We start from the raw sequence: 11,422 nt of genomic DNA, 5'->3' as shown, positions 1-11,422 counted from the left end.
AAAGGTGCAAAGCTGGACCAAGCTGCTGCCTCTGGTCACGGGCTGAGGGATACCAGCATTTCCCAGGACAAAACAAATATAATCCACTCTAGCTGATAGGAACTGCACCTCCACGAGCATTTTTCTCAAGGGCTGTATGAAGAAACACTCTCATGCAGCAGCTTAAGAGACAGAGCTACTGGAGAGCCATCAGAACCCCTGCACGTGTCTGATCCTTGCAGCATGTTTTTTCTTGCTCATTTCACCAGAGACAGAAGCTTTTTATTTCAAGCAACTCATCATTTAACACACTTTGTTAAATCTCCTCTGGCATCAGAATGGGAGTCTGGGGATGCCCAGTCCCAGAAGAAATGCTGGTGACTATACTTCATGACTATGTTTGATTTGATTACTTTTATTACGCTTCCCCTTCCATCCTTCCTGCTCAGTCCCAAACAGGGAAGTGGGACACCTGCCCAAGAGTACACTCTGAGAAAGGGGAGGTCCCTCTCTCAGAGACAGGGCTTTCTCTCTGCAGCACATTTATTTAACTGTCCCATAAAAGAGGCTGGTGGAATAAAGCAGGGACTTTTCTTCATCCTTACTGACAAATGGGCCTGCCTAAAAGAAAATTCAGCATACCCAAACTCATAAAATCTGACAATTTGCACATAAAATTTAACCCCAAATCTGGGTTATATTTTTCCTGAATGGTTTTTATCTTTTCACTTAACTGAACCAAGCTTACCAGCCTTAAGAGTCACAGTTTCCAACCTATGACTTGGACGCAGCTCCATGGAGGAGAGCACCTCTCTGCACAGGAGGAGTCACAGCGCTGAGCACAAGCACGGGTCGAGACAGAGACTTCTGCAAAATGCAGCTACGCTTCAGTTCCTCTCCTTTTCAGGGAGGAACTTTTGGCCTGTACCCCTTTCCATTTCAATTTTCCTACACCACTTCCCTTACTCAAATGAGCACATCAAATACTCGTAGCTGTCTCAGTAAAAGCCCATGTGCATAAGTCACCCTGGAGCCAGGGTGAAGGCACTTTTGCAGAGCTGGCAGTTTGGGTTGTCTGGTTTTGGGTACCCACAGCGAGGTTTCAAAGGGGCCTGAGATGCCCTGATGCTGGGCCCATTTCAAACCAGGCTATCTAATGTATTTGGAGCCGAGATTGTGAAAAACCTCGAGTTCCTGAAAAAAAAAAAATCACAAGAGTGCTCTGAAAATTGAGATAGGTCATGTCACACATGAAAACATGGTCCAGAATATTCAGCCTATTCCCTCAAGTGAGAACAGAATGGAAAAAAAAAAAAAGATGCACCTAAGAACTTTTTTTTTTTTTAAGGTCATTTGGAGTGCAGAACAATATTAACCTCCTACACCTCCACCCTTTGCAGAAAAAAATATTTACAAAAGTACCTCTCAGTTCAGTTCCCATCTCCTTTTCCCTCCCATTAAAAAGTGAAGTTTTACCCATCAGAGACTGTGTGACAACGTGACAAACAGCAGATCTGTGATGTGCTAAGACAGCTATTGCCAAGGAGCTGAGGATGGACCTTTGTTCTCTTTGGTTTGGACAGCATTTATAACACTTTCAGCAAGCTCCATCTCCTAGTGTAACTTCAGCCTACTTGAACTGTCCTCCAGCAACAACCTGGAGCACTACACCTAACAGGCAGCGTATTGCTAACCTAGAAATGAACAGAACAGAAAAAGCTCCCAAAAAAGAGAAGTACAGGCACTTCTGATGATATGGCTACAGACCAGAAATACAGTGCTCTCTGCTGTAATTTTTCCTGTGTCACCTTTACTGGTAATTCCTAGATTATCGTTGTCTTTTCCACCTAAATACACATGCAACAAGGCACATTTTCCTTACTTTAGTCCATCCTTCTTCACAAGCCTCTTTTCTGCTGGCCGGGAGCTGATGGCTGCAGGCTGGGGAAGGGGGCTTTGGGAGGGACTCTTGCAAGCAGATGGAGGGAATGATGGTCCACCTTGCTGCTGCCCACTTCTCCAAGGTCATCCCGGATGCTGATGGAGCATCACCAAGCTGCCACCATCCTGCCACTTGCATTTTGAGATCTGTTGCCATGGCACCATGGGACAAATCACTTCTTGACTCTGCCCTGCAAATCTCTCCCAGCAGAGCCAGGCCTGGACATGCAACCTTGGCTATTTTTAGCCACATGCTGCATAACGCAGAAGTTGATGAACATCTGCACATCTTCATTAGTCATCTGTTTCCAGGTGCTCAGTGAAAGGAGCAGATAGCCAGAGACAGGAGAAAGGCTGGGATCAAATGCTGAGCAACGGTGGTGGCTTGCCATGCCTTTTGGTGAACAAGTCTCTCTCAGTTTCACCTCAAATCCACCATAATGGAGCTTGATGGAAACAGACCTTTGATCCCCATGAGCTGGAGGGACACGGACCCATGAGCTTCCTTCCCTGAGGTACCCATGCTGCCCGAGACACCCAGGCACCATGTGGGGATGATGGCTTCTCCCCTACTTTCCCCCATCCCATGACCTGCTCCCCAAGCCCATCTTGTGCTTGCAGCCCTGGCAGGGTTGGTCCTGAGGGCTGATTGAGGTCCTCGGAGAGGGACCATGAGGGATGTTCCCAGCCCCCCCCAGTTTTCCCCAACCTCAAGCTAGTGGTGTGCCAGGGACACATCATGCTGATCCAGTCAGAGATTGGGTGACAGCATGAACCCCCACAGGTGTCCAAAGCTGCGGGGAAGGTGATAGCGCTGCAAGTGCAAGTAGAAAGGTGTCACATGTCAGTCTTCAGGAAGAGCTGAAATGCGTTGGAGATGATCAAATCAGCAGGAGTGCTGTGTAATGAAGGCTTAGACTGTGCTGGAGGGGTCGGAGACCTCCTGCCCAGCAGCTCAGCCTGACCTGGTATGTAGACTGCCAACCTACCGAAGCAGCAACCTTGTTATTAAAAATAATTCAGAATAGCAAGTTCTTTTTCACATGAAAAAACGAGAACACTGTTACAGACTCACAAACATCTATACTTTGCAAGGATATGCCTGGGTTTTCTTTAGGCTTATTGAGGGCTAAGGGCAAATCTGCCAGATCCTGAGTGCTCCTGTCCAAACACAACAGGGTACCATGGGCAACTCCCCCCGCAGGCAGCCTGCATCCTAAATTAATTAGTTTAAACCAAGCTCAAGAGCAGCTTCTTCAGCAGCAGAGCTGGGCTCTGGGCTGGCAAACCTGCAGGGCTCAGGGATGCTGTGATTGAGAGGTGTGGTGTAACCCATGAGGAAACCACTGACCAAACCCCAGCTCCAGGCTTGGATGTGCCTCGAGCACAGCAGGTGTTTAGGTCTAAGGTTATTGCACAGACTTCTCTCCCCATCACCCCAAAAAAAGAGATCACACTCGCTTTATCTCCCTGGCTGGCCAGCAACTGTCAGAGAGAAAACACCAAGACTGGAGCTGCTGAGGCAGCCTAATTCCCTCCAGTGCCTCCCAGCCATCGCCCAGCTGAAACAGAGCGCAGCGGCACTAGGACAGCCCTGAGCCAGAAGTGCTGTTCCTGCTCATCCTGTTCCTGCTCTGCTAAGGACAGCCAGCTTGCAAGAAAAGCAAAGCAGTGGCTAGGTGCAGTGCTTGCAAAATTAAATATTGCTGGCCGGGTCATTGTACGAGGTCTGACACCGAGACAGTTTTTAGAGGAACCCCTTGTATGTGAGGGGTCGTGCCATCTCTGGTGCATAAGAGCATAACTCCACAGAAATCCAAGGAGCTGGGTTGATTTACACCAGCTGCACAGTTGATTACTGAGAAGCAGTGCTGCCTACTCCATATTTTCCTTATTTTCTGTAATATTGGGCGGGGGGCGCAAATCAAAGCCATGTGAGACTCTGCACTAAATCACTCACTGGGATTTAGGAAACACATAAAAACACAGGCATGTGTGATTACGTGAGGGACCAGTGTCCTCTCTGAAGGGAGCCAATAGGTCAAAGACAGTACCAAAAAACCCCACCACCAAACATTAAATGAGCTGTTACAGATCAGCCTGCTGCTAAAAGAAGCTTCCTCCCAAGCAATGATTTTTATCCTGGTGCCTACAAGTTCATGCCACCTGCAATATTCCTTTTTTTTTTGATTGTTTTTTCAGCTTAATGAGTGCTGTGCTTCCTCCCTATGGTCAGAATGTCCAAGCTAGAGATGACAGGGTTAAAGTGCTAAGCAGGGCGACAGCCACACTGGGAGGTGGGAAGAAAGGGGTGGCTCAGCTTGGGCCCGGCAGGAATATCCCTGGTAGCACAGAAAATGGGAGCCATAGAGCCAGGCTGGGGTGGGTGAGATCATTTCACATGAATGTCTCATCAGATGTTCCCAGCAGCACTGGTGGACTTCCAGGTGCTGCACCAGGACCACATCCAGATCAGCAACACCCACCAGTGGGACTTTCCATCCGTGGCAACTTCCCACTCCCGAGGCCATGTGGCACAGCAAGCCAGTGTCACAATGCATCATTTTCCCAGCCCTGATGACCCATGGCTGAATCAGTGACGTGGAGAGGAGAAGCACCATGGCCCAAGCTCCCCAGTGTGTCCCTACATGCAGGATCCCAGCCCTGCATTCAACAGGGACGTCCTCAGCCACCTTTCCCAGACCTCCTACTCAGAGAGGGAGTTGGAGAGGGGGAGCCTAATGGCCAGGGAGGACCTAGGAGTTGAATTCAGGCAGCTGAAAGAAATTGGGCCACAGCCTTTGCCATCACATGCTGCAATTGTTTGTTTATCTTCCTGCTTCCTCTATAAAAGAACTCATCCCAGCTGGGTCATAAGGAAAGGAACAATAGCCATATATTTTTAGGATCTATCTGTGAATCATTGGTGACCATTTTTTCCATTTTGTCACCCAAACCATTTTGTTTTAGCAAGAGACCCTGCAAAGCAGTCCAAGCCATGAGCGTGCAGGAAAGGGGTAGTGCTGGCAGTCAGGGATCTCCCCAAGCACCTGACAGCCCCAGCCCTGCCTGATGGCATTGCATTTGTGCTACCTCCAAGAAGTGAGACACCACAGGGTCCTCCACGCGGGTCATAGCCACAAAAGTTACCCATAACCTGACAAAGGGTTTGGACATGTGGGTGTCCAAGCCCTGCCTGTGATAAAGAAGGTTTGGGTTTTTCTTCCCTCCCCCACCCCTTTCTTTTTTAAAAAATAAAGGATGTCTCTCTTCTATTTAAAGGTCAACCAGGTTTTTACCCAGGTCTTTATTTTCTCTCCCCTACTGCAGCATCCTTGACCACACAACACAGACACTCAAAGGCTGCCACAGCCCATGAGAGGCAAGTGCTTGGTGAGACAAGCAAGCTGCCTGCTCATTAAGACCCACAAGTTAACAATGCAAATCCACAGCCTAAATATAGTGTGTGACAGAAAGTCCCAGTCCAAATACAGCAATGCAGTACCTCAGGGGACTGTCAGAGGCAGGGACTGTCAGAGACAGGAACAGCCTAGCCATGATATACAGGCTCATGCTCATAGGTATGGTGAGAGGAAACACAGAAGCTTTTTGGCCCTGTTCGTCCCCTGGGGCCCACAGCTTGCATGCCCTGCTGGGTAACCTCAGCACTACCATGAGGTCTCTGGCAAGGCAGAAAGAAAGCAAAGAGGTCACAATAGCCAAACTTCCTACTTGTCCTCCATCACCTCAGCCAGTAGCAACATCAGTGAAGAAATTAGGGGTAGGTTTCAAAAACCCTTAGTGAGTCAGAAGCACAAGTTCTGCTGCCTGTGAAACATTAAATAGTGGATGGGAGTCATTTCTCCTTAAAAAAAAAAAAAAAATTACTAGATCACGGATTCGCCCCTCCCCAATCTCCTCTGAAGCAGTAGCTCCCAGTAAACTACAGATTTAGCCCACAAGGCTCTTTTTCAGTAGCAGTTTCTTTTCTCATGTTCCTAGATGAGGTAGTGTAGATGCAGAGAGGTGAAGAGATTTGTTTCAGCTTGCATGGAACATCACGGAAAATTCTGCCTGTGTGTCCTTAATCATAACTCTATCAGTAATCATCCAGGCTTCTAACATGGCTTTCTCGTTAGCCCTGGGGACTCTCCATCCTGTGGTTTTCCCAAGTCTATCTCACCCTCCTAACTACCTCCTGCTGAGGTCTTTAATAAAGGTGTTTTATCTTTTCCATGCTTAGGGGCAGGTCTTGGGGTTCATCTTGCCCCAGCCCTCTCCCACTTTGCATAGCACTGATTCATATGAAATACAGGCACGTCCCATATTTCACATGAATCATTCCCTTTTCAGTCCATGTTCCCAACGATAATATTTGTGTGGAGCAGTTTTATTCTATTAGCCCACAAAAAGCTCCATTACTCAAGCCTTTCCCAGATCATCTAGTGCATTTCTCTAAGGAAGTTTTTTTCCACAGTGCTGCCTCATAATAAATCCCTTTCCTCTCTGAAATGCAGGGGTGGAAGGATGCTAGGGAAGTGAGTCTACCAGCAAATGGATGGACTCATGCAGTCATTTCCCAACAGCTTACACTCAATAATTAATATTTCCGAGGACATACGTGGATAAGAGAGCAGATAAAGCCTGTAAAAGCATATTTCTTTCTTCCTATATGCATATCTGTGCCATGCAGGGAAGAGCACTCATCTGCCTGGCTCTGTAGGTGTGCACATCTTCATACATGCATGCAAATGCACAGATGGTATCTGCCATAGCCCTGCCCAGCCTCCCTGCTGCTCCCAGGCTCACCTGTCCCAATGTGTGCACAGCCAGTATTACACAGGCTATCCTGCCCCAGGGTTTCTGTCACAGCCCGAGTCAGGAGTGGGAGGAAACCAAGGAGAATCATGTTAGTTTGTGCCTCCCCAAACAGGGACATCCCAAGGCAGGATCGCAAGGAGTCAGGGGGAAAGTGCAGCCACCCCCTACAACTATAAAAAAATCCCCCACAATCACACAACCAGACCCTGACACGTGATCAGAAATATTTTCTCCTCTTAAATTTCCCATTCTGGACCTTGGCCAGGAGGTAAATTTCTTGGTTTGGAAAAACTGAGTGAATTTCAGCAAGTGTAGGGGAAGTATTACACTTTCCCCATTTCCAAAGTGAAAGTTGTGAAAGAGCCACTCTTATACATTTTGAAACTGATTATAAGTTTAAGAAAAAAGAAAAAGCAAGACATACGGTTGCGTTGGAAGAGGGTCCTTAATGCTGCTTTAGGGACAACATCCTTGCATGGCCTTAAAAGAGCAGCTCCAGAGAGCAGCAAGCACTGCTGCCATGGCCTGCAAGCCACCTCTCCCTGCTGCCAGCTCTGGGGGGACAGTTGCCCACACGCCCCTGTTTCGGAGCAGAGATCCTAGGCACACAGTAGACCTCCCCTTAGCCAGTCAGAGCAGACAAGCAACTCACAAGCTCCCAGTACCACCCTGTAGCAAAAGGGTGAATGAGCCCCTAACGTGATGGGGGGTAAGGAGGGACAGCAGGGCTTAATTTTGCCCAGCCCATGCTGATTGCATTGGGTGCTGAGGTTTGTGATTTGAAAAGGACACTGAAAAGGTGGGAATAGCCCAGAAGCTTAAAGGGAGGAAGAACCCCAAAGGGTGCAGGTGAACCTGGGAGGTGGTTTGGTTACATGCTTTCATGGAGAGACCTATGGGACTCCCTAATCCAGCACAGAAACATGGCAGACTAAACACAGGGAAACTGGCCATGCTAGGCTAAAAGGCAGAGCATCGGACCAATGTTCCTCACTGGCTTTAACATGCCTGAAAGGAGCCCTGAGTTTATCTAGAAGGTAGAAACCAGCAGCTTCAGTGCTCAAGTTTCCAGGAGCACAGGCAACCAAGCCGTGTGGCCAGGGTGCACTCAGGCAACCAGACCTTCCAAGAGGTCTTTTGCAGAGTGAAGTCAGCTCCTTTCCAGCAGCACAGAAGGGGAAGGTGCTCAGAGGCTGCTGAACCAGAACATGTAAAAACCCCTCCTTAAATACAGCATAGTCTTTGGGGAGGATGAGGGAAAAAGAAAAGAAAATTAATTAAAAAAAAAAAAACAAAAACTCCCTCACAAGGAAATTAAGACTGCAGGATACCAGGTTTTAAGCATTTCCATGTTTTTGAGTGTGTACTGCCCTGCCATTCCTAGCCTTCAGTGTCCTTAAGGAGCGATGTCTGTGCCATGCGCTGGTAGCAGAGAGCCTGTCCCCATCCAGGAGAGGGCCTTCTGCTGGGCACCACTCTGCCTTCCACCTGCTGGAGCAGGTTCAGAAACTAAATCCTTTTTCTGAATCCCTGCAGAAATGCCGAGCTCTGAGCTTTTCTGCACATGCCTCCCCACTACAATGCACACACTGGTATCCTCCAGACCCACACCTCCTCCAAGTGAGCCGCTCCCTCTCCTAGCCGGGCAATCCCCTCACAGACGCCCTGAGACCCCTCCTGGGATGAGGATTTTGCCAGTGGGTGAAGCAGAGCCGGTTGCCTCCCCCCTGCCTCCCCTTTGCAGGATGTCCTTGCGCTGAGAGCACCTTGCCACCGCTGCCAAGCCTCCCGACCCACCAGCGTGGAGAAGAGCCCAAGTACGAGGTATCCCATAAAAGCATCCTCCCCTCCTGAGCCAGTTCAGCCCCTTCTATGGGAATGCTCGCCTTAGGAAACCTCACTCCATGTTTTCCGGTTGAGACTTGCCGGTGCCTCTTTTATACCTTTTTTTTTTCCCCCCAACCCTCCCCCTCTCCAAACATTTGTTTTTATGAGCTTCTTGTTGAGAACATAAAATACTGGGTTGGAGGACTATAAATTCACAAGGAGGTATTCTTTGAAGGGAGCTTTTCTTCTTACAATTAAAATAATTTAAAAAAGAAAAAAAGGGGGGGGGGGGGAAATACCCATCCCTCCCTCTCTTGCAAACACCCTCCTATTTTGCAGCACAACATTTAAGTAAGGATCTGGGCCCCTACATATCATCTTGTGTCTCAGATCTAATTAGAGCAGGTTTTTGCAGCCTGGAAACCACAGGCAGAGGTGAGCTGGCATCAGGTCTCAGGCCTGAGGAAAGCAATTTTTTTTTTTTTGAGTTCCACAGGGATAATAGTTGCCTGTTCACGCTGGGTCAAACTTCCTACCATGCTCATGTCAGGAAGCACAGGGCAGTCAGCTGGAGCTGAGGACGCCTTGCTTCACCTTTTCATCAGGAAGCCTAAAAACACTTTGCAGAGAGATCACCACAAGGGTGTCAGGGGGAATGCCCAGAAGCCCAGCTCTTTGGCCCCCCATGCATGGTGATAACATGTCACATGCCCCCCCTACCACCAATACAGACACTTGATTTAACCTGGTGCTACAACTACTGCATGTTCATCACAGGACATCCCTGGGATGTACAGTGCCTTTTAGGAGCATCACTTGTTTTGCAGGTGGGAAAACTAAGGCACAGGAGCTATATCATGACTTACCTAGTGGACAACAGACCTACGCTGCTCCCCTTGCTGCCATTCTCCAGACCCACTGGCTCTTGGGCAACTCGGTCTGCTGCTTGCTCCATGATGGGTTTGATTCAATTAAATGGTATCCTGCCCACAGTATGGGAAGAGCTGAGGGGACAGAACCAACCCTCTAGACAAGAGACACTCTACTGGGATTTGGGCACCATTAGCTAAATCTCACAGCCTTTATTCAAGCAAACCTTCAGCTGAGAGGCATTCCTAACGTGCAGCCTTAATTGGCTTATTTAAGATTAACTAGGCCAGCTGCCCTGGCCAGCTGAGTCAGCAAAGGAGCGCAGGGGTTTTCCCCCTTCGTCTTCAAACAGGCTGTTAAGGGAGCGAGTCCTATCCACTCCTGGGGCCTTGCAAACCTTGACTTGGCTCCGGATTAACTCTAAACCCCGCCGATGGCACAGGAGCCGTGGCTGACTAATTCTGAAACTGCTACCGTAAAACGCCTCGTCGCTGCTGTAGGCTCTGGCTCCTCTACTCCAGTGGGAAAACAGGGGCCAAGAGGTGCCTGGCTGCCAGCCCCCTGCTCTTGGACGTCTCCCCAGCCACACGGACCGCTCCCTGCCTGCAGATCAAAGAAGAGATTTGCAAATGGCAGGGCTGAGGGCAAGATTTCTGCAAGGCAGCTCCCCTGGTCCCCCATTATCGCTGTTTCTTTTAAAAGCAACAATTGTGCACAAGGAGGAGGAGGTCACATGAAGGATGCCTGAAATTCTTTCCAAACCACAGCCATTTCTGACCCATCACAAATTTCCCCGCTTACTCTGGCCTGTGAACTCTGGAAAATGCAATTAAAAGAGAAAAAGCAGAGGCCTGAAACCTCTGATTCAGGCAGACTCTCTGACATTCATTAATGAGGCCAGCCTTGCACGATGCTGATTCAATAGGAGCGACTGTCTTGCTTCCAGCCCCAGTTCATCAAAAGTTCATTAGCCCTCCCTTCCGACAGAAACCTGCCTGAAACTTGTGCTGCCTTCCCAGAAGTTAAGGAAGCAGCTTATTTAATGGTTTAATGTGGCTAAAATTGCCATTTGCTGGACCGACAATGGCAATGAGGAGAACTTATATATATACTTTTTTTAATATATATATATATGTACTTACATGTATACTGTAACTTCCCCCTTATAGCATCTTCTTTCTATAGCTGGATGTACCATGCACAGCCCAAAGCCCGGCTGCCCCGGCAAGGGGACAGCAGGCAGCTGCGGCTCCCACCCCGGCGGGGGCCAGCCTTTCAGGGAGGGCACGGGACAATCTGCCAGCGTCACCAGAGCCGCGCCAGCAACTGCTGGGCACATTGTCCTTCTCCCCTCTGCCCACGTGTCAGCAAGCAGATCCCGATTCTGCCTCATTGATTTGTTATTTGATAGCTGGTGTCCCCCCCTGCAGAAACACACAGCTGCAGACACACAGCCACCTCTTAACCAGTTGTTTTTAACTGTGAAGCTCGTTTCCAGTGGTGGCAGCAGTGGAAAGCAGTGGCAAGAGGAGATGGCGGGGGGATGAATGGCTTTGGCACATTCGGAGGTGGCCCTGGGCTGATGATGGGGTTGGGCAAGAGGAGATGGAGGGGGATGAATGGCTTCAGCGTGTTCAGAGGTGCCCCCAAAATCATAGTTAAAGTATCGCAGAATGAAGTGAAGCCCTTGGGCTGAAACAGAGGGACTGCACACCTGGGAATAGGTGGGTTTTATTGTGAGCAGCCCACCCGTTCTCCTTCCAGGGTGTTAGCCTCTTTCCCCAGTAAATCTGTCCCCTGCCCGCTGGGCCCTGTGACATTCCAGGCCTCTCTGTGGCACGAGAGGCTCCTGCAGGTCACACCATACAAAGCTCACCACTTGATCCTTGAGGTAACATTATCACCCTCTGTTTAATACCATTAAGCAAAACTACCTGCGCGGGGCCACCTGCGTAACCAGAGAACCTCCTGTGGCCATGCACCA

Source organism: Pelecanus crispus, chromosome 3 (genome assembly GCF_030463565.1).
Source record: "Pelecanus crispus isolate bPelCri1 chromosome 3, bPelCri1.pri, whole genome shotgun sequence".
NCBI classification, from domain to species: Eukaryota; Metazoa; Chordata; class Aves; order Pelecaniformes; family Pelecanidae; genus Pelecanus; species Pelecanus crispus.
Note: the sequence above shows the minus strand (reverse complement) of the source record.